General features: G+C 41.8%; 1 protein-coding gene across 4 annotated transcripts in view; it reads right to left on the bottom strand.

The window, feature by feature from the left end:
• mpp7a (MAGUK p55 scaffold protein 7a) overlaps nt 1–23,418 on the bottom strand; it is a 135,442-nt gene extending 112,024 nt beyond the window's left edge. Inside the window, exons 1-2 of one of the 4 annotated variants that reach the window (XM_062441539.1) lie at nt 23,267–23,418; nt 3,193–3,287 (exon numbers count right to left, since the gene is read on the bottom strand). The gene's annotated coding sequence lies outside the window, so the exon portion shown is untranslated. Of the gene's footprint in view, nt 1–2,416; nt 2,592–3,192; nt 3,288–9,610; nt 9,693–23,266 lie in introns of those variants that run through there. The other 3 variants (XM_062441538.1, XM_062441540.1, XM_062441537.1) reach the window with 3 other exon arrangements.
• Between the last annotated feature and the right edge of the window lie 326 nt (nt 23,419–23,744).

The following is a 23,744-nucleotide window of genomic DNA, read 5'->3' as shown; positions in this document are numbered from 1 at the left end:
TGCTTAAATATACAGATAGAGACAGAGGGACGGATAAGAAAGCAGCGATGTGACCGACACAGAGGCCGACAGGGTAAAGTCAGGTCTTTCTTTTCTTTTCCTGCACATTAACACACTCACACACCCACACACACACCCACACACACCCACACACCCACACACACACACACACACACACACACACACACACACACACACACACACACACACACACACACACGCGCACACCCGCTGTGTGTGTTTACAGGACGTGTTAACAGAGCTGCAGCGGGAAGTGGAAGTGAGCCCATTAATAGATGCATAATTGATGGAGCTGTCGGAAGGACAGAGAGAGACGAGGGATAGAAAAAAGATAAAGGGGATGATGGGAAAGACACAAAAGCAAAGAAAGAAAGAAAGAAAGAAAGAAAGAAAGAAAGAAAGAAAGAAAGAAAGAAAGAAAGAAAGAAAGAAAGAAAGAAAGTCAAGGAGATAAAGAATAATAAAGACAGAGTGAGCTGCAGAAAGAAAAAACATGCACACTAATGCCAAAAACAACTCTATTCTAGCTTTCTCTCATAACTGTGTCTAAAAATAATCCTTCATACTATCAGTATGCTGTTGTATTAGAAGTAGACATGAGGCAGGAAAGCGGTCCTATCAGGCCAACTTCTGATCCTCGAATTTTAGTACTGATACCAAAACAATGGTACTTTACTTCAAGGAAGAAAAAGATGGGTTCATTCTTTGGTTCATTTAGCAAAGGTTAAAGTTAGTAGTAGATCCCTATCAGCACAAACAGACCCTAAAAGATTTTTTCTTTGCATAAAGTAAATATAAGATCATTGAAAACCAAGGACCAGACATTCTATGGTATCTCTCACTTCTTAAATGTTTTTGATACTCTGTGATAAAAATGGACAATTGATATCTCCAACTTCTTCAATATCTGATGATTTGAAACACTTTTTAGTCATACATGACAGTAAAATTTTAATCTTTGGGTTATGGACTGTTGGTCTTGTAGGTCACATTGGGCTCTGCGTATTTATGATGATTTTCTAATATTGTTGTAAAGCGTAAATCAAGAGAATAATCAGCAAGGTAATCGATAATGAAAATGATTAGTTGCAGTCTTATTTTAGGTATTACGGTTTTGATATCTAACTTTAGTCCTGAGTCAGTGGTTGGAGTTTAAATAGCAGAAGTAGCAACTCAGAAGAAGCACTGGGAAGGTGGAGAAAGTCAGACTGTCAATCAGCTTACAGCGATAAAGGCACAAAGATGAACGTCGTATTAAAACGTAAGACAGAAAGTGCAGAACCTGGTGTGTTAATCAGAAGCTACATGCACTGCTGTAGTGCCTGTGCACCTGTTCAGCCACTGTGTGAGCAGGTGCATCATCGGTATAAGTTCATCAGTATAAGCTACAAGTCTAACATCTAACTGTGACAGAGCCATCTAAAAATAGAGCTTTTATTTAGTTAATCCCCAGAGAGGTTTTTGGAAATGCTGCTTTTACTTGACAGTGCTGCTGTACTATGATGAAAAAAATATCCTGAGCTTTTCACAAGATGATTTTTCTATCAAGAATATTACCTACAGTCATCGATTTATATCAGGAAATTGAAAATGTCTTTTTTTTTTAATGTAGAACTTGACAATAGTGCCAAAAGAGCCACGCCCAGCTCCAAAGGGAGAAAAACACCTGGGACCGCGAGGGAATAATGAGCTAACATTCATGTTTTTGGCTCTGCAAATAAGACGCAAAGCCAGCCCTCCTGCTGTGACACAAAAACATTACTTGTAGTGACTGATAAATCCCGCCGCTAAGCTGCTTATGACAGAAAACAAACAATTACTAGATGCCACCCGGCTGTTGCTGTGGCACCGTCTTTGCCACATGCCGGACTTCACAGCGATAAATGCATGAACTACAGTGAGATTGTGTCCGCTTAAAAAAAACAGGAAAAATACTTTATTCCTTTTGTTTGTACAGCCGGGAATGATCTGAGAGTGTCGCCTTACTCCCCACACTCACAGGATTTGCATTATTTGTGCATGCATGCGAAGCCATTATGAAAAAAAAGCATGAGAAGAGGAGAAGAGGGGAGGATGGAGTCATGCAGCCACGTTTGTGGCTTTCGAGTGGAAAGTGGCTTTGTTCACAAACAAAAACACAATTCACAACCTCCTCAAAAACAGGATGAAAAATGTCTTCAGTCAAAACATAAACACAATTACAGCCATTTTTATACCACATTCTAAATCCCCAAGTTAGATCCCAGACTTTTGTCTCTCTAGCAGCCACCGTGTCACCCACCACACACTGGGCACACAGTCCTGTCCCTCTACCTCCTTCCTGCTGCCCAGGACACAAACACAGGTGTAAATCAGCTGCGGTGGCAGCTCGCCCCCCGTCCGCACTGTTACTCACTCTGGCAGCAGGATTCTGAACTGCTGAGCATCCTCAATGCCGCCTCGTCCTCAATCACCACCTCCTACAGCCTCCCACGCAGTGCCCAGAGGCAGCGGAGGCCTCTTAAGAAGCACTTATGAAAGAGGCAGGTTTTAAATTATGTCCGCGTCTGTGAATGAGGAAGCAGTTATAGAGGAGAAAAGTTTTTTTTTTTGTTGAATACCAGCGTCGGCCCAGTGAAATTCCACAGAGTGAAAAACAGGTCCAGTTGTGCGCAGATGAGACAAAGATACTGTGTTTAGAGGAGAAGGACACACAGAGCTGATATGTAATGTTACTGCTGCTACTTTAATCAGCAGGGTAAACTGCTGAAGAAAGTCAAGGACACTTTTTTGTTTTTTTACACAGATGCTGCTTTGTTCTCTTTGAAAATGAATCTCAGCCTGCAGTAGACAGGAGTTTCAATATATAGTACAAAATATCTAAGAATGAAAAGAGCTAATTTATGCAGAAGGTCAAAAATAAACCTGACAACACCAATTCATATCTACTACATAATGTATGCTGGTTACAAATGATACTCAGATCACATCCTGAATCAAATAGTTATATAATATTCTATTGTATATCATTACTGATATGATGATGAGTTCATATTAACACATTTGGAAAACAATGAATTTCCATGAAGGGGAATTTGAGCTCGTCTGCTAGGGCTGTTGGGTTTCATCTGATAAAAAAAAGTTGGCACACAGCACACTCATAACTGAGTAGTTACAGTGCATGTCACATACCTGCAACTGGTTCAAGACCGGCGAGGGACCTTTGTTGCATGTCACACCCATTTCTCTCTCCCACCCTTATTTCCTGTCAGCCTCTCTGCCACCAACTGTCCAATAAAGGCAAACATGCCCAAGAAATCATAAGAGAGAAAAAACAAATAACTGACAAAAGTGGCACATTTATGCTTGCAGTCTAGTTAGAATCTAAGAGCTGTCAGCCTATAACTTGGCAGTAGGTTAGCAGCCTACCTGTGGACCAAAAAGGGAAACCAAAGTCCTCCTGAGTTCAGTTTTAATCAAACTACTATATGAAGAACACAAGCAATAGTTGCACAAGAAGTAGATTCATGAATGCACCCCTCTGCCAATACAGGAACTCTACCCCCCCCCCCCCCCCCCCCCTCAAACTGAACTGGTGTGTCTCTCCCCCACCCATCGGCCCTCAACCACACCCTCCTAACATACACACACACACACACACACACACACACACAAAATAGCACCAACAACTTTATTGTTTATTGTACATGTCCTGTACATGTAGCAGGATTGACAATAAAGTGACATTGAACTTTTGAACTTTGATAAGAGTATTAGTAGCATTCTTAAATTGTGTTAGGGGAGGGAGGCTTGTTTTTTTTTTTTACTTCCTTTTGGCATGCACCTAGGTTGTGCTACCTTCAGTTGTGCTCACATAGCTCTGCCTGCCTCTACACAAGTGGAGAACATGGTTTCCTACAGTGACAAACAAACTAACTTTGTGGCAAACAAAACACAAGCTGACTTCAGATTAGACCCAGCAGTACAAAACAAAGCCACAGTGAGTGACTATGGTTTTGATTTTTTCTCTCCTCCGCTGTCATAAAAAAACACCAATGCATCTCTTTCTCTCCCCTACACCCCTACTACCTCTCTGCTCCTTATTTCTCACTCATCCAGTCCCCCCCTCCCCACCACCACCACTCTCTATACGGACACATGATCCCTTAGAGAGTAACGAAGCACGTCTTCAAAATGACCCAGACCTGACCCTCGCCAACACACACCGACATGAAGACAGATGGGCTGCAGCAACCAACAGCTGAGCCCCACACACACGTACAGCTTAATGCACAAGGGAAGCTCGAGTATGTGTGTGTGTGTGTGTGTGTGTGTGTGTGTGTGTGTGTGTGTGTGTGTGTGTGTGTGTGTGTGTGTGTGTGTGTGTGTGTGTGTGCGTATACAACCCTGAATAGTATGCAAAAATCACATGAATAATGTGATTTTTGTTGTATTTTTTTGAATTTCAGTGATGTAATAAGCAATTTTAAGACCTTAAGCTTCAAATTAATTCTATATTAGTAAATGTATTTTTGAAGAAAGTAACAGAAACTTTAACAAGCTGTACTGTGTGAAACCAGAAAGTACGCCAAACATGTTAACAGACCATAATAAAATGAAGCGTCCGTTACAGTACAGTCAGCCTGTTTCATTTCCTTAAAGGTTCTCTGATGCACACAATTATGTTACAGCCAGTGCAGCACTCACTCAGGTAATCATGGTTGGTATAGTTAAAGATGATCACCATGCAAATCCTTTTAGACATTTACATGAGCTTTAATATGACGGCTGTTGGCATGGAAACTATCAGGTTAGTATGCATGAATGACCGTCGGTGCTCTGCGGGTTAAGCTCCGTGCCGCGTGCTATTGTTTGGTGGGGCATTACCTCATCGCATGAAACTCTACGCTGCTCTAACAGTGTCACGGTGACACAGGAGATGGGAGGCATGTGTATCTAACAACATCATTACTAATGTATACCGACATTACTGCATGAGAAGAGACAGCGTGTGGACATCGGTTATCCGAGAGATTCAGATGATCACTGATAAGCAGGAGCAGTGAAAGTATGATTTAAATAGTTAGAGTGTTACAACCCTGGCTTACCAAGGTAGATATCTCTTTGATATCCGTACTTTATATTGGAACTCTGAACAATGTTGCAAATCTGTTTATTAAGGTCAAAGTTCTTTTATTGTTAGACCAACGTGTTTTAGCCTGGAGCCTTCATCAGGGTCATAAAACACATTACAAACAGCATATAAATAGGGTCGTTAAAAAGCAGGAAAACACTCAAAAAGGTAACAAAATATACAAAAAATAACCAATTACGTGCAACCAGATTAGATATGTATCAGCCAATGGGGTATCTACCAAGATGGGTTGGGTATATAGTCATGTGACGTCACACCAATCATTATCCCAGACAGGCAGGAGGGCAAGGGGAGTACCCAATAAGAGACATGGATGCATTGCAATTAGGGCTGGTTTATTGTTTAAAAAATGACAACACCACTACCAATCCAAGTACACTTAAAGTGATACTGATACCAACTGAGTAATTCATTCAATATCCATCATGTATTAAATTACATAAATGCCACCACTTTACCACATCTAAATGATTAGATTTTTAGACAAATGCATTTTGAAAGTCTTCAAGTTATTAATATTTATTAAATACAAAATGCTCAAAATCAGCATGTGGGTCATCGCATACATCAGTCATATTTTCTAGCTTTGGATGCAAAAAGGATCAATTGCAGGTATCGTTTGGGAGATGTTTAAAAATTACTTGGTATTGATTTAATTTAATCAATACCTTTAAAAAGGTATTGAGTACGGATACCCAGCCCAAATTGAAATCCATTTATTTCAATAATGCATTTATAGGATTTTTGTCAGGTATTTTATTTGCTGGAATTGCTGAAAACAGGTATTTCAGTCTAGCTACATTTCCTATAAAGAGTTTTGCAATTGATTTTAAAATAAATGTCCATATTAGCTGCTCCTAATTACTCTTATGCCAGGTTCAGACTCATGTTTGACACATATTTAAGTATGATAGGGTGTCACTTTGCCAAATTGGGCAACTTCAGAGTAATAAATTCTCGCTGTGAGCTGGCAGACATGACAGACTACATGTTGGTACCCTGCCAACCAGGTCGCCCGCCTTTCAAGACCTGCGTGACATCATGAGGAGGAGGCACCAGGAACAAGAATGTAAACAAACAATGGCATCCGGTCCGAAGCAGTGGTTATGATACTGGATGTTTGGTTGTCATAGCGCCACAACACTTTCTTTTGTTTCACAGTTGCGCCAATAAGCAGCAGCAGCACCAACATCATTCTTCTTTTGCTTGGGCATGTTTACATTAGTGCCCAGAGAGGCATTCTGTGGTGCTATTGGTCAACGTCACAGACAGGTTATGGAAGTTCTCGTACTAGCTTCACAGCAGAGGCATTAGTTGGCGTCTACAGGGGATACAATGATAAACTGTTCTGTAAAAACACTGTGAAGCTAAACTGACGATTTTGCAGCTTGTAATATCTCAGTGTGACTACTACAGTAATGACTGTGCTGTATTTATATGGTATTAAACTTTTCCATGGAGACTCTCTCACCATATACAGTAATATATAAACTGGTAGCAGAAAGCGAGTGTGCCAGTGAGGCGGCAGTAACCATCTTGATATTGACTCTGCCTTATGTCCTAACAGATGGAGAGAGTCCGATGGGAGCGGACGGAGAAAGGTGGTTAAATAGTGTGTGGGCTCCACTAAAGCTGCTCCTCTGGGTGCAACAGGGCAAATGTTGGTCAGGGTTGGCAAAGCACCAGACTATCTAATGTCTATGATGATTGAGTCTATGATGATTGAGTCCAGGACTGATTTCAATCATTGTCAAGTTAGTGTGAAAGAGTGTGCGAGTACTTCCGAATAATCCTACAGAACATCATACTGTCAAGATTTTATGTCCCCTCCCCAGAGACACACAAACACACACGCACGCCTGTGAGCAGATGGGATGGATCTACAAAATCAATCATGACAACTCAGTGTCAAATATATATTTATATATAAATACAGATGGACAGCTTGACCTTGAAGACTGCAAATAAAGCATTTTCCACATCAGTGTGATGTGACACACACAGACACACACACACACTCACACACACACACACACACACACACACACACACACACACACACACACACACACACACACACACAGGGTGTCAGAATAGAAAACATCAGAGCTGTCCCCTGGCTCACGGACAGCAGCCATAATGCAGTGTCAGCGATCAGCACCTCCCAAATTACCAACATGCAGCTTAATACTCTGAATCTGCAGGTTAGATTGGGTGGGGGGGGTGTATGTGCGGTTGTGAGGATGCATGTGTGTGTATGGGGGGGCGCATATGTGTGCCCAGCCTTTAGTCTTACGACAGCTCCTCTACACTCATCTTTCACTCTAATAGCCATTCACAGCAGAGCCCTTAACCTCTCATTAAGGGTATTAAGGGCATTCTTCCCGTGTTGTTCTCTCATGATGTCAACTCTAATTTTTCTTCTATTCTGCTCCCTCGTGTTCAGGCTGATTTTTTTACTCATTCAGAAATGGAAGGGAGTGTGTCCTGCAGTACAGTGTAATGACTACCAGGTCATCTCCTTTCAATGACAGGGGATTGAGGAGATGATGAGCAGGGGGCTCTGCGGTAGGACTCTGGGGCTGTTTTTAGAGCCAGAGCAGCTTTAGAGTCAGGTTACGGAGTAAAAGGGGGTAAAGCTAAAGTGATGACTTGGCTGATCTGATAGTGCCGGTGGTGGGACGGTGTAAGTGTGTCCCCGTGTGCCCGTCTAGCCACAGATTCCTGGCTTTCGATTAGATCAGTGTTGAGCGGTAACTCTAGATGGTACGGGGGGGGGGGGGTTTCGGCAGAGCCTGTCCGGGCAAAGAGAAAGGGGCTGCGGTGTGATCTCGACATCTATCTGGCTACACAGTGTATATGATGAGTTTGATTCCTTTCACTGACTCAAGATCAGACAAGAACTGCCAGCTAATGTTAAGTGATATTGCTGTGTGTTTGTGCACGTCTGTTGTTCTAGATAAAAATCTATTTATTATCTTTCTTTTTTGGAGGCAGGGGAGCATAGTTCAGGTAACGGCTTGTTAAAACAGGTCTGTGTGCAGCAGCTTTTTTTAAAAGGACACCAACATGCTTTAGCTGTTATCTGCACTCATTCCATTACTCTGATGTGCACATAGCATGCATTGGTGTGATTGTATAGTTTCTCCGAGCACACTGATGACCTAGAGGCTGCAGGGAGGAAGTGCCTGATAATCTAGTATTTTGGCCAAAGAATACAAAGTGAGACAAAAAGGAAAACTAAAGAAGAAGCCACAGCAGGTTGTTGAAGCTTCTCTTCTAAACTACCATTTCAAACATGCATATCCAGCTACTCACTTGCAACCTTTATATCAAGAAATGTCCAAACTATTCTATAAAGGTTCATGTGGCTGCAGGTTTTCATTCCAACCAAGCAGGAGCACAACAGACTTGACGCATTTAATCAACAGATCTCAGTCTTCAGACAGCTGATTGGCCGAATCGTGTGCTGTTGATTGGTTGGAATGAAACCCTGCAGCCACACGGCCCTGTATAGAATAGTTTGAACATGCCTGCTTTATATTGTTTAACAAAATATCACACGGGCTAAATTGGGGTTGAAATTCACTTGAATCTGGTAGTAACAGCTATTTGAGGCTAGTTGAGTGCGTTTACTCATAAATACATTAAAGCCTTTATTAATCTAAGTTTCTGTGTGTTTCAGCATACTGTAAGCTTTTCTTTCCTGTATTTGCACGCTGGCTGCTGGTAGTTCAGCAGAATGAAAACATTAGCGGGCGTGGGGGACGAGTTATCGCATGCAATTAAGCAGTTGGACTGTGAGACGCTGTGAGGTTTTAGCCAGGAAGACAAACAGAGGTATTGACAGAGAGATCAGTGCAGGTTCATGTGCAGTCAGGTAGCTTGAGCTTTCTGCTGCTGGGAAACTGTGTGTGTGCATGTGTGTGCATGTGTGTGCGTGTGTGTGAGGCGAGGGAGTGGGGTGGGGGGGCGGGGTGCAAAAGAACTGGATGATCCGGAGACACAAAAGGCAGTAAATGAATTGTGTGTCAGCTGATTTTTTTTCTATTAGAGGCCTCCTTTATCTCTCTATTAGTTCCACCAATTAACACATACCTCCTCCACCCTGCGCAGTTTGCAGACATATTAGACTGATGAAAGTGAAAAAAGAGGGTGTGTGTGTCAACCCCATTTCCCGCTACCCCTAATCATTTTGCCTGGGCTTTGGTTGCTAGGAAGAAGAGAGCAGGCATGAAGAACAATGCCTCGATTGAGTCACAGAGTGGCACCCCAAACTCTACATGACTCCCCTCATTTAAATACCATAAGTCTTTAAGTGACTAACAATGCACTGAAAAGGGTCACCGAGAGGCTTTACAGCACAGTGGATCAATGTGTGACTAATGTGAGTGATTCAGTTTTATTTAAAGATTCAGACTCTGTCACATCCATCAGATGTTAGTGTGCACTCACCTCCATTAAATGTCCCTGCCTTTATACCTTCTTTATCACTCACTCTGGAGCCGTCTCATCTCCACTCTCCTCCACATACTCCACAACCAACCCCACACATACACACACACACACACACACACACACACACACACACACACACACACACACACACACACACACACACACACACACCACGACATGCATCCAGCACTTCCTCCTCCACTCGAGCAAAGTGGTATCGCTTTCTGCCACAGCCTGCCTCTCAACTCCCTACTGCTTTGTCAGTGAAACTGGAGACATGACGCAGCACTTTATAAAGCCTGAGGTACACAAAAGTAAAGATAAACAACAATAAAAGGAAAGTGATTAAAAAGGTTCACACTGTTTACGACCAATTAGGTGTGGGTAACTTGCACACATATTTAAGTGCTTGATCAGGTTAAAATACAGGATTAAAAGGTGAAGTTCTGTAGAAGTGACAAAGGTTATAGCAAACAAAGATTTGTCTTTTGCCAATTAAAACATGTTTGAACAAAAGTGCGATCACTTTGGTACAAAAAGAGAAAGAAAAAAGAATGCCACAAACATTGCTGCTGTGTCACTGTTTTTCTTTCTTTTCTTTTATTACAGAAACCACTTTAGGTCCCAACTGGAAAGCTACAATGACTGCAAAGAAAACCATCAGAAACCACCTGGTTCATGAACTCTGCACATTCGAAATAACTAAGCTCTGTAACACAAGAGAGAGGAAAAGCCCTTGATCGTGACTAAACTTTGCCACCCTGCAAATATCAACTACATTCAAGACCTTTCAACCACATATTTGCAACGGTCTCCGAGTGCAAATAGGGAGTAGCCATTATTGCAGCTCGCTAACACTTGTTGACTTTTGTGGATGACGTTTTCTTGGAAATCAGCTCATTCCTTGGCTGAGAAAACCCCTGATGATGGAGGAGTAGCTGGCTGCTATCATCAGTGTGAGTGAGATAATGCCTCAGCCTGAGCAGCGAGTGCTCTGCACAGCTACAGTGACTGACGATGATGATTTTAGCCATTTAAAACCGTGATACATATTATACACGAACACACACTGCATGCATACACACACACAGATGTGACAGGTGACTGTGATGGCAAGTGCTACCGGTGATAATCCTTATTTCTGTGAATGATACACATGCTGAAATGCTGTATTACCTCATTCACACTTCCAGGCAGCTGTCTGAATCACTTACAAGTTCATAACTACTGATGCATTTTCCTCGCCTTATAAGTCCTGACTTTTTAAAAAAAATTTAGGGGTGAGCAAGAATTTGTGTGTATCATCATTTATGCATCCTCAATTGCCCAATAGTGGGTAGATAAACTATTTTTTGCGCAGAACAATAAACAGAGTGCACAATGATGCCTCTGAGAGCAAACTGATGAGTGACCTTTAACACACACAGTGTGTAAATACACTCAGGTGTACACAACACACACACACACACAAACACACACAGAGACACACAAGCAGCAAGCTTTCTATCAGCGTTGCTTCCTCCAGTCTGTCTGAAACTGGTGAAGCCTTGAGATGAAACTATTGATTAAAGCAGGATTTATCTTTCTATAATTACGTCCTACCAAGTCCTATTTATAATCTATAGTTTTCTTTGTTTCTTTAAAAGCTGAGTTTAATTAAATATTTCCTTTTTCATGAGATTCCTTTTAGCAGTTTTTAATTCCCTGTCGAGAACCGCTGCTGCTATCAAATGGACATTCTTACACAAAGCAGCTCTTTGTATCGTATGACTTTCTCCTGCAAGATATGCTGCTTTACATTATGATATACGGTGCTTGCATGTTCGTGTCTAGGCAGGAATGTTATTGCAAGATAATGCAAATTACGCAAAAGCCATGAAGGTCTGCAGTTCTTTCCAGTCTCTTCAGGGTTTCCATATAAACTCACGCTAGGCTGCTGCTGTGTGAAGTTTCTACCTGAGCTGTGGAGAGGATGAACATACAACAGAAAGAAAGAAAGTAAACAGTACTATAAAGTAGAGGTGCTTTGTCATTGAATACAGCTGATTATGTAGATCTATGTTAGGTTATACTGTATGTCAAATAATGAAGAGATGAGAGAGGACCAGCCACCATCTGTCACCACCTCCATTCACTCATTTATGATCTAATCATATCTGCAACACCTTTATTTTGAGGGGTTAAACTTCACTACCAACTGACACGTGTCACACGTTGCTACCTCTATGTGCAGGATGTGAGCAGTCAAATGACGTGACACACTTGTACACCTCAGTTCACAATGTGTCATGCTAGACATATTATTTTTACATCTCTTCTCTGTCAGCATGCTCTGTTTTCTCTTTTTACACTCTGTAGTTGTCTTTACAAACCACAACTGTCAGGAGCTAACATGAACCTCCCCCGTTAGAATAGCTTTACACGCCCTTAGCTAATGGAAGTTTTATAGGGTGAATGATTATTTCTTCACACCTAAATGCACAACCACAATACCAAACTACATCCACAAGTTATGACAGTCTGAGCAGTTTGCTTATTTTGGATCAGATCGTCTCCTCCATTATTGGATAGTGCAAAGGGTCATGCTGTACAATAGCAGGAAATAGATAGAGATAGAATTTTATTTTTTTTAACAGATGTTTCCCATACCTAAAAAGTTGACCATATGCACAATTCATGGTATCATTGCAGGGTAATGCAATACAATCACCAACCGGGCTTATTTAAGTGTAGTCAAATCTGCTATATATCACGCAAACTGATTTGTCAATGATGTCAAGCAATACAGTAAAACAGCTGACTCGGTTGAAAGTGTCATTAGCTGGTTTACATCACGCAGAAACTCTACACTGAGGTTCACACATCAGTTTGTCACTTGCGCTTTGCTTTTACAAGTTTTACAGACACGTTTATTGTATTAGGCTCGGCTTATGTAACACAGAAACGAGGCTCCCTCATCTGTGAGAGTACTACGCCCTAATCCTCACGGTCTTCATTTAAAACCAGATTAACAACAAGGTGACACTAGGACACTCTTTGTACCATCGCCTCTGTCTCACTGGTTTCTTACCTGGATGCTAGCTGGCTCATAAGTTGTGTCAGTGTTGTATTAAATATGGTTTAATAAAAGGATAGGCTGATGTGGGAGAGTGAAGGCTGAACCTATGATATACTGCAGATTAAGAAACTATTCATACCATGCATAATAATCTAGCAGGCTATAATGTAAAATCCCAATATGGTCCAAAAGCCTGCAGGGTTAGTTTTCACTCCAAACACTAAAGAAGCTGATCTCGCTGTTTATTAGTTCCTCCCTCCGCCAAGAAGTTGTGCTTCTCAGCAAGTTCAGCTCCTGCTCTGTTTATTTGGAAGGCGGTACTCACCGTGTTGGGTCACGATAGTTGAGAACACAATAACATGGTTTGAAACCTAAACCTAAAATAGCAAGCTGGCCTCTTGGCTTCACCTTTGACCCCTACTTAACCTCTTCCTCTGTCAGCTAATGAGGCAAAATGAATTATCCGATTACGGCGAGGATCCAACAATAACATCTAAAACCAACGACTTCACCTGAACTGAAAAGATGAAAGAGTTTGAAGATTAAAGTATGTAGCAATATTCTTTTTTAGAGACTACACTTCTCTCTTGCTGTATTTCACCTCCAGGTTGCTTTTGAAATGTGTGAGATTTATTGATGATGCCGTAACATCTTGGCTTAGGTATTCATTGGGTGTAACAAATGTGCACTTTTCCAGTAATAGCAAATTATCTGCCAAGAATAATTTCCAACTAATCAGGTATAAAGAGGAGTTTCGGTTGTCTTGCAGCTTGGATCTGTTTATTCATCTTGAAAGCTTTATGTGCACACTCCCTCCATCTCTTGTGGTAAGTTGTAGCCAACGCCTTTACAGCAGAGAGACAAGAAAGAGGAAATAATTAAAGACATGCCTTATAAGAAGTGCCAAGTCAAAGATCTTAACTTGAGATTTAGAGATTAACTGTCCTTAAATCTATAACTTTGCTGACTTTGTGACTGGTGTTACTATAAAGCCAGCTCACAGCATGATCCTGTGTCAGGCATATGATGACTTATGACTGTATTATTGGTGGATCAGCCCTTTACATAATGTACATTCAGGTTTGCATTTGGAATCCTATGGTAGGTATTCAGTCTCAGGTGGATGGCTGGTCAATGCATCCCTGGCAGCTTTAACACCAGTTTCATCCTGTAAAAATAAAAGCAGTGTGTTCTACAGTGGCCTGCTGGCACACAATACTCCTCTGTTCACCGGATGCCGAATGGTCCAGTCATCACCACCCCCTCCTACCCCCTCCTCGCCCCTCCTTTGCTATCTATCTCAGCCTTTTCTCTCTCTGTGTGTGTGTCTCTCTCTGACCACGACAGAAGCTGCTGATGGTCAGTGAGATTAGCGGACGGCCGCTGAAGGGACGACTTCGAAACGGGACAAAGAAAGAGATGCTTTGTCTCTGTCTGGTGCCGACGACCCCGGAAGAAAGAGAGGAAACCGGAAGGACACACATACACAAAAAAAAAAGCCTCACTGGAGCTATTGTACTGACCAGCTGTGAGAGGTTTGGACATGAGCTGAGAAACTGGCAGCATCTTTTTAGCTATTATGTCATGCATCACATCACATTATTAGTGATGTTATTAAAACATTAAAGGCCTGTTACTTCAGCAGTAATCTATCCAAGTCTTGTTACTATCCACCTCTTAAATGGACTGACTAAACAAGATATTATGTCATATCTGTACTAAATTTTGGGTTATCCAATAACATGAGACAAGCCATAGTCCTTTAAACATGTAGTACTATGCTCGGTAAACAAACCCTGTGACCCAGCAAACCTACAAACCAAACCCCAACTCCACCCTGCGGACTGCTTCTATTCAAACTCCATTCAAATCCAAACACACTCTACAAACTGCATCATCACTGCCGACACACACACACACACACACACACATACACAGCCGTATGAAAACCATATGCTTTCTGTTATCATGGTTTAACAAACTATAAATATCACACTTCAATTTCACTAGAGCCAGAGAAAAAAGCTCCACTCAAAGGCATTTCCATAGCAATTAGTGGTGAGTGAAGAGCTAAGTTAGCAGAGAAGCCCGTCCTTTGATATAAGGGCCCCCATATGATAGGCAACAGAGAGTGATTACAGCTCTTTACATGTTTTGGATGGTTCTGAAATAAAAGGGCAAACACACCAAATTACATCTATTGTTATCTAAGTTAGGCTCAAATTATGTATTATCTAAATAATCTAAAGGCAGTTTTTGGACTTCCAAAAACTAATTAGTATAAACTGGCAAATGGCAAACTACATGGTAGCATACTGGAAGTGCATAGTTAGGCAGGTTTACTGGAACACTTGAATAGAACAGAGGCATTGTTAGTTATTAGTAACACCTGTGCTTTTCCTACCATATGTAAAAATGTTGGACTATCACATTATTCAATCATTTGCATGGCCTTTGCTGTGTGATGTAGCGCCACTGCTTGTTCTCCCTGAAGCTTTATAAGCCTAATGATGTATTACATAAAAGTGTGATAATTAGTGGAGGCACCCTTTATTTTACATAAGATTGGGTGCCAAGAGGTTTCTTTGAGCATTCAGTGTGTTTCTTCATTATATTTGGGTTTGTTTTATTCATTTGCCCCCCCTATTTTTCTTAAATGGGACCATTTGTTGTTGATGGTGTTAAATAATAATACATTTTTTTAAACGGGGGAAAAGATCACTGGGTTTTATGAAACTGAACACAAACTGGAATATCAAGAACACTGAAGGTAACTTAATAATTCAACTTCATATAAATTAACTAAGCTAAAAGACAAGGCTACATATTAACTAAGTAACAAAATCACCATATTTATATACTCTAATAGTGTCTTGTAGACTGTCCAGGTGCTGCAGTGCCCTCATAGTTGGGTTCCGCCTTTTTCTTTCTGTCAACATCGCACTAATAAATAACATTTAGAAAACTGAATCGTCCATCTCAGAATTGATTTTTTCCTCCCACCCCTACTTGTAATGCTTGAGTAATAGCAGTAATAGACCTAGAGCTACAACTGAATAACTGTGTGTGTATGTCCTCCAAAGGGTGGTCCTACTGTCTAAGTAATGGCAAGGATGTAGGAGGATAATAGTATTGCAAACTGAGTCTCTTTGGTTTAGATAACTCACAATACTAGCTTGTCTTCTATCATCCAGATTGAATACTTTCAATCACATGGGGCAAAACCATCAAAGAGTGAAGATTGAATAGCTAATGGTTCTAATAGGCCTTTGTGAAGGGGTATTCACAGTTAAATTGCTCTAATTGCACTCAATGAGCGGCAAGGGAGTAGAGACATAATGGGCCTAGTGGTCTAAAGATGAATGACTGCCTGTCCGACGCATGCACACACAAACATACACACACATACAAAAGCTTGAGAATGTTCATTCAAGATCACGGACAAAAGCGTGCATTCACGCACACATGCAAACAGACCCTCCTTTTGCCGATGAAACATTTACGTGTTGTGGAGAGTCATACAGAGGCAAATAAGGGGGCTGTGATGTTAACAGGCAAATGAAAACGCAGCCTCAGGAGGGCCTGTACCCAGAAGGAGGTGGCAGGAGACACAGCAACAAGTGTACAGAGCTACAGCTGACACTACTTGAGACGCCCCGCGCACAAAGGGGGGATTTAGCCAGTGAAAGCCAGTGTTGCTGTCTGGAAAGAGTCCCTGACAACTGAAGGAAAACAGGCAGCTAGAGAAAAACCCTCTCAGGCACTAATCAGCACTATTCTGAAAAGCTCAAGGCCTCCACAAGACCCCCACCCAGACACACAAAGAACCCTGCATTCCAAGTTATTCCCCTATTTCTATTCCCCGTCTCCTGTCAGTCACCACATTAATGCTTATACTAATAAGGTCGAGGTCAAGGGTGGAATAGATATCTTGAGTGGCACCGGGAGATCACGTGTTTTAACTGAATGCAGCCATCTACTAAGTGAATGAGGGTGGATGACATTAGATTTACGAAGAGATTACAGAACATCAGAGAAGCAAGAAGTACTGGACCATGTGTGTTTTCTCTCCTCATTACATTCGTTATCAAGCACTCAATCACTACTGTCACTGTCAAGCCAAGAGGAGTGATGTAGTGGATCCCTTACCTGCCTCGAGGCAATCTCCAAGACTTTATAAGGACGGGGGCCGCATAAGGCTTAGCAAAAAACTGTAGCAATCGTCTGGCAAGAACTTAAACTGGAATCAACTTTTGCTGGAACGCAACTTGACGTCACACTGCTTTGGTCAATTACGTAAGTCAGCAATCAGACCAAAGACATCCACGGGAAGAAGAACGTTGACTACCACGTGGCACTGTAGCATTCTACTATTTGCCAAGGTACGGTGAAGATGGAAGAAAGACTCATAAGCTGTACAACCTTTCCATGAGGGAGTACAAAGACGGAAATCGCTGTGCACTCGCTTGGCGTTATATCGGGCTGAAAGTCAGAATTTCTGATTAGTATTACTACTTATGCTACGATCAGATTTGTCAAACAAATGGTCCATATGGTGACATGCCCACACCTCTGCAGAACCTTACCTTTCATGTGATCTTACCTTCTAAAGATGACAGAACACATAAGGTTGTTGCAGGTATAGACCTTTACAAACTAAACAGCTGTCACAGCAACAAGCAAGGAGCAGCTGGTAGACATATCAGTCTATAATATGTGTATAACAACATTGCTTCACTTTCATTACTCTTAGATTAATTACAGTCTATATCTTACATGGCTCGATTGAGTTACTGTCGCTGTCATCTGTAGAGATCAAGTCGAGGAAAGCGGACAGCAGTCACAGTGCTGGTGTATGGTAACCAAGCTTCCCAAGCACTCTAAATATCAACACAAGCTACATGAATATTTTAATCTCATAGTCCATTAATGCAGCACTGGATACTCATCATCATACTGAGAGGAAGTGTTGGGCAAGCTACTTGGAAAGTGTAGAGAGCTAAGCTACCGGTTGTTCTGCAATAAATTAAGATACAGTACATTGACACTGTCGCCCAGAGAAATGCGGTAACTTAAGCTACAGAAACATGGCAAAAATGTATGTGATTGGCAGTGTAAAAAGTGATGTTTTTCATTTTACTCTGTAGGCTACTAGTAGCTACTTGAATTTCTGTCATACCTCCTGCTGGTCAATGTTAAAACGAAGAAAAGCAATATTTCACAGTAATTTATACCTTTCCTCTGTTCCCTTATTTCTCCCATCTCTTCTCTCCTATACGCATTTGTTGATTCGTATTAAGTTTGTATTTTTGCAAATTGTCAAGTGGCCACTTGTGTGATATATATCCGGTTACTGTCAGTCACAGTACCTGTCAAGACTGTTGGGTGATTAATAAGGACTTCCTGTCACTCACATACATACAAATACTGTCAATGGTGCAATCAAGTTCCCTATAAATTGTTGAAGAAAAGTTGGGCCATTAAACCTGTGTTACAGTAACAGCCAAATGACTCCGAGGAAAAATACAGTGTCAAATATGTGATATTGGTGTTATCAACCCTATGAAGAACAAATTAATTGTTAATATTTAGTGATAACTATCTATGGAAAACTGGATTGGTGTTGTGCAACACACTGTGTTGAATTGAGTAATACACTTGGCTCTTAATATTTCTTTGAAGCGGTATTGAAAGAAGTGCACATTAGTGTGGATCAAGTGTGGTGTGTGTTGGTATATTTTGTTGGTGTATTTTGTATGTATGTAGTTAAACCAGTAAAGCTGCTACTTGTAGTGAAGCTGTAAACTTAAAGTTGTGAGGTCAAATGATTTGTTCAATGTCTTGCTTTCAAATCCTGTCCTGATTGCTTTTGTGTACACATGACATTAACTTGGAGATGCCTTCAGATGATTTTCCATCAAAGTAAGCATACAATACTAACACATGTCCAAAGTAGAACAACCCAAATCCTCTGTGGTTGCTTTGATTCACAGGACAGAGCCACAAACAAGTACACAGTTTGGCCTATTTTGGTTCCGTTTGCTCCGAGTATGTTGAATTATTCACACGGCAGCCATAAGGGGAATAGGCATAGTAATGCTAGGCAGGGGCCATGCATGGAAAGCCCTCATAAATTAAACATTTGACAAATAAGCTTGAAGTCAGTCAAGTGAACCCTCTGCCTCGCTATGTAAGGCTATAGCCTTCACTGCCTACTGACAAATTAGTTACAAGCTGCTACACATTCCCAATATGTCTCCACTTGATTGTGCAACAACTCCTTTTAAACAATGGGTTTAAAAAACCTTATAGACCTCTAATTTGGAAGATTGTGATCAAGCCATTCTGTGCATACAGTATTCCCACAGCAATACCTTGTAGTACTGCTTCCTGTCAGCTATAGCAAAGGCTATACATGCAAACCAATGGGACACACATAGCTGAATAAGACCACTGTACTTTCTCAATAGTGGATGTCTTAAAATAGGATTGAATCCCATTACTAAACACCTCACTGTAGGACCACTCATGTCTAGACCTATATGCAGTAACACATTACAGCTTAATCTTCTCCCTGAGGGGTCGGGGCCTGACTTGCCTTCCCACACCCACTGCTTTATTAATTCTCCTGCCATTCCCTCGGTCTCTCTGCTATCTCCATCAAAAAGATGAAGTGCACTAAGCCAGGAGGGAAGCATTCTTAAAGGGTGAGCATCAGGGTCAGCGTCTTAGGCACACAAGCCGTAATACAAGGAAGCCGGCGTCAGTGTCTGATGGCTGGAGTCTGCTGGGTGGGCTCATTCTGGCACGGCGCTGCAGAGACTTAAGAGGGATACTGAGAGACACCCAACACCTCAGCAGGGGCAGGCCCGGGGCAAAACATAACTGCACCGCTACCGGTGATGCTCATCACCCGTGACCCTGCCACATACCCGTGCCAAGTACATCACTTTAATCTCTTCGACCGGGATCAGCTGAGCGACAGTAGGCTCACGAGTCCGTGGCAGACTCGCAAAGGGAGATTAGTGATAGTGCGGAGTAAGATGGTGATTATACGTGGAGAACAGAATGGATGGATGGATAAATAGATGGATGAATGGAATGAGGGACAACTAGATAGGTGGTTGGGTGAGTAAAAGAATGATTAGATAAATAACGGAGCGGGTGGATGGAGAGACAGATGAGTCTGTGGTATTTCTTTTAATTATTTTTTTTACAATTTCCTGTCCTCTCTATGTTCCTGCTGTCATAATCTTATCACTTTTTAGCTGTAGATTTCACAATGCAGAACGCAAATCAGACATTTGGAGGGCTCAGGAGAAATAAACACATAGGCAGGATGATGATATTTTAATCAGTCATGACTTCAGACTAAAGCTGCTACGGTGACATATGTACTTGTATTCATATTTCATGTGTTGCCAAGTTTAGCTGTCGCTGGTAGTAATATGTCAAGAGGCAGCACTCCAGAGACCTGAGCTGAGAAACCACTTAACACTTGAAGAGGTAGAAGTCACTACAGGCTACTGCTGCTGGAACAAAGTCAGCCAAACAATCTGGACAACCCCCCCCCCACTCTCTCTTTACATGCTCTGCCTACCCTAACCCTAACCCAAACCTTCCTGAATGACTGCATTCCTGCCAGAGCTGAAACCTCAATTTTTTGTATTCAAGGCAGTCATGATGAGTCAAACTTAGCTGCTTAGTCGTCCTCAGATCTTCAATGAATATCTTTTAATCTGTGTGTGACTGTTAACATAAACTATCAGTGATGTTTGGGTAAAGAAGAAAAAAAGGTGTGTCAAATTAAGAATGAATGATGACATTGTTAGAGGCAATTTACTGCGACTCTGACTGAGCTGATAGTGATCTAAACCACTGCTTGGATTAAGACTCTTAAACCACTGTATCCTACCCACCCTTAAGCCCCCCACCCCCCTAGAAAATAGCCTGGCTGCTGACATGCAGTTATTGGAAGCCAGCTCTCAGCATTGTGCCTGTCCAATGGGCTGCTGACAGGTTTCTCGTCAACGCAAGCCGGCCCGCCGCAATGACAGGAAGCGTTTGTCTCCATCAGCGGGTCACCCCGGACCGATTCTGGGAGCTGAGCCCTGAGCGCATAGCATTCTCCGTTCCCACACCGTCCTCCCCCTCTACTCTGTGACCCTCCACACCAGGAACAAAACCTTGGGAATGTGAGGCATGCGGAGCCGCAGCTCTGAGACACCTGTTCAGACAAACCAACGCGGGGCAAACCCTCCTACGCCGGGGCCTCATCTAAAGCCTCTGCATCCGACCCCACCCTGACCTCGCCCGACTCAACACACAAGCTCCACTGCCACCTCTGTGTGCACAAAAACTAAGAAACAAAACATATGTGTCGGTCTAGCTGTGAATATTTCCAGGAGGCAGGCCATTGCAGCTGTTAACAACTTGTCATGACACCTTAAATCTCCTGAAAAAAAGAGTGTGTGAGCCTATTTCTAATGTAGTCATCACACATTTGTCATGACACTAAAGCTGTTGACCTAATAGCAATGAGGGCCAGAGTAATGAATTGGACTAAAATACTTATCATCAGAGTCTCCTGAGAGAGTCTCCCTGCCTAGATGGAATGCAGACTAAAAAGGCCTCCCACCTTTTTCAAGACAAGATTTAAAAGAGGAACTAGGCTATTCCCAGTGAGAATGAAACAGAGCTTGCCAAAACTGTAGAGAAACCAATGACGTTTTATAGTTTATAAAGAGAAATGTCTTTACTCTGGAGATTACCCTCAATGGCATTCAAATACAAGAGAAAGAAGGTTATCCTCCTACTGTTGTTCTCTTTTTCTCACATCCAGAGCACCACAACAGTGAGGAGGACACCAACTTTTATACTACAAAGCTTTTCACAACTGAATACACTTTTTTTTTCTCCAAGTACAACACTTTCTCTGCTAAATGCTGGCCATGTGTGCATTCGAGAAATATGCAGACTGTGACTGTCAAGAGGAAGAAATGAGTCAGTGGAATTCAAAACGATGGCATTTCCACTTTCGAGAAATTACTGCTGACATCTTGGATCACTGAGAATTTTTCTTACTGTATCAAGAAACTGATATTATAGCTTAAGAGAGAGTATAACTGAGCAGTTTAATGACAAAGTAAATATACAAATGGGCTTAATCGCATCCTGTGATTACACGCTCCCTCATATCCTGCTGTATCCTACTGCAATAACGCTTATGAAAAAATTGGCGCAAGACAAAAAAAAAACATGGAGACCTGTGTCAGTATTTTATACTAATTTTATAAAATATGCTAAACAAATGGCCGGTTGGGGTGTAATGGAAGCGGCTGCCAGCTCAGAGGCTTGGCGCTGACAGCCAGTGACAAGCTCCGTGTCACCACACTTGACTTTACAGGGCACAAGGGCTCTGTATTCCCTCTAAGTGACACTCTGCACACACTGACTGCAGAGTAGGAACTAAGTGTTGTGGGTGTGGACCTGTGTCTGTGTGTGTGTGTGTGTGCGTGTGTAGTTTAGAGAAGCTGAAGGTTATGTCACTGGGGGGGAAATTTTGTCATTATGAGCATGTTTGTGCATGTTAGCATACCGAGATGATCGCTTCCTTTTAATTCATTGTCTAATCTATGACGTCATTGGAGGGTCCACTGTGTTACTACCACTGTAATTCAATTCAATGGCTATAATGGGACTGCAGCTTCCCTAGTACAAATATATAGTAATATAATATAGCAGAAAAATAGTAAAAACACACACAAAATGTCAATATGTGCACACACTTATTATACTTATAATCACCTACTACCTGCTTATATTAGGTAGTAGGTGATGATTCTACTTTATGTTTATTGTTGAGGTCATAGTGGGTGATGGTGATGTACTAGGGTGCATTATATTGAATGGTGTCCACTTTATATCACTTTTTTTGACAATGTTAACAAAAACTGAAACTGTATCAACTTCATTAAAGTAGAATTTATGGAAGAGCTGTTGTACTGGATTGAATGACATAACATAGGTGTACCTAATGAAGTAGCTGTTGACTGTATCTAAAAGTACTTGTAGAGCTTTGCAAACAGCATTGTAAACATGTGTCAGTACTGCAGAAACAAAGTCACTTAAATGCAGAAACGCTGCACTTTCCCACGAAAACATGCAACAAGCAGATATCAGGTGAATTCCCATTGAAACTAAAAGTTGGTGAGCAACTGAGGGTGTGTGAAAACTCTCAAGAGAGCCTGAGTTTAGCTTTTCTATTATTACGTTAAACAATGTTTTAGCGTAAACTACGCGGCTAACATTACGTTTATATCGTGTACCAAGCTAAAGACTATAGCGTCAACAGAAGCTCTGTACTTGGATACTGAGTGACACACACACACGCTCGCACACAAAAACAAACACACACACACACACACCAAGCGGCACAGCTAGCTACATCCCTCTGTATTGCTCATAAAAACTATTACGCCATTTTCGACCACTTTCATTTCGAAGATTCACACGAGAACCGCATGTTTGTTTCCACTGGGTTTTGACAGTTATGAAGGCAGTTTTCTAGGCAGATACAAGATGTTGGTACTCACTTTGCAAAGGAGGTCGGGGCTGAATGGTTTGTTGCCGGTCACAGTGTACTCCAAACGCTCCTTTGAAGAACTAAACTTTTCGCTTGTTTTATTTCCCGCTTTCGAAACCGTGATTTGATTCTCGACCTCCTGAACTCTCCCTCGCTCTCTGCGTATATCTGCTGAACATAACCTTTCAAAACGTTACGCCTCGGCTGTGCAACTCTCCGAGACGGATAAAGCAGTGTGTCAAGGTGCTGACTTGCAAACGGTTTGTTCTCCTTTAACACAGCTTTAAGAGGTGAACACGGGACAACACAAAGCTGCTCTGAGATCTGTACCGGGCAGTACCGCCCAATCCGTTCGTTCATTGGTCAGTCTTGATTTAAGGCGTGCTCACAAATTCAGTACTGTGTTTTCATTGGCTTGCTGTATTGTCAATCATCAGCTAACTCCTCCGCCGTAAATACGCCACTCCACCGACAGAAGAAAACAAAAA

This window comes from Scomber scombrus, chromosome 20, assembly GCF_963691925.1.
Source record: "Scomber scombrus chromosome 20, fScoSco1.1, whole genome shotgun sequence".
Taxonomy (NCBI): Eukaryota; Metazoa; Chordata; class Actinopteri; order Scombriformes; family Scombridae; genus Scomber; species Scomber scombrus.
This window is presented reverse-complemented; position numbering and strand designations above follow the sequence as displayed.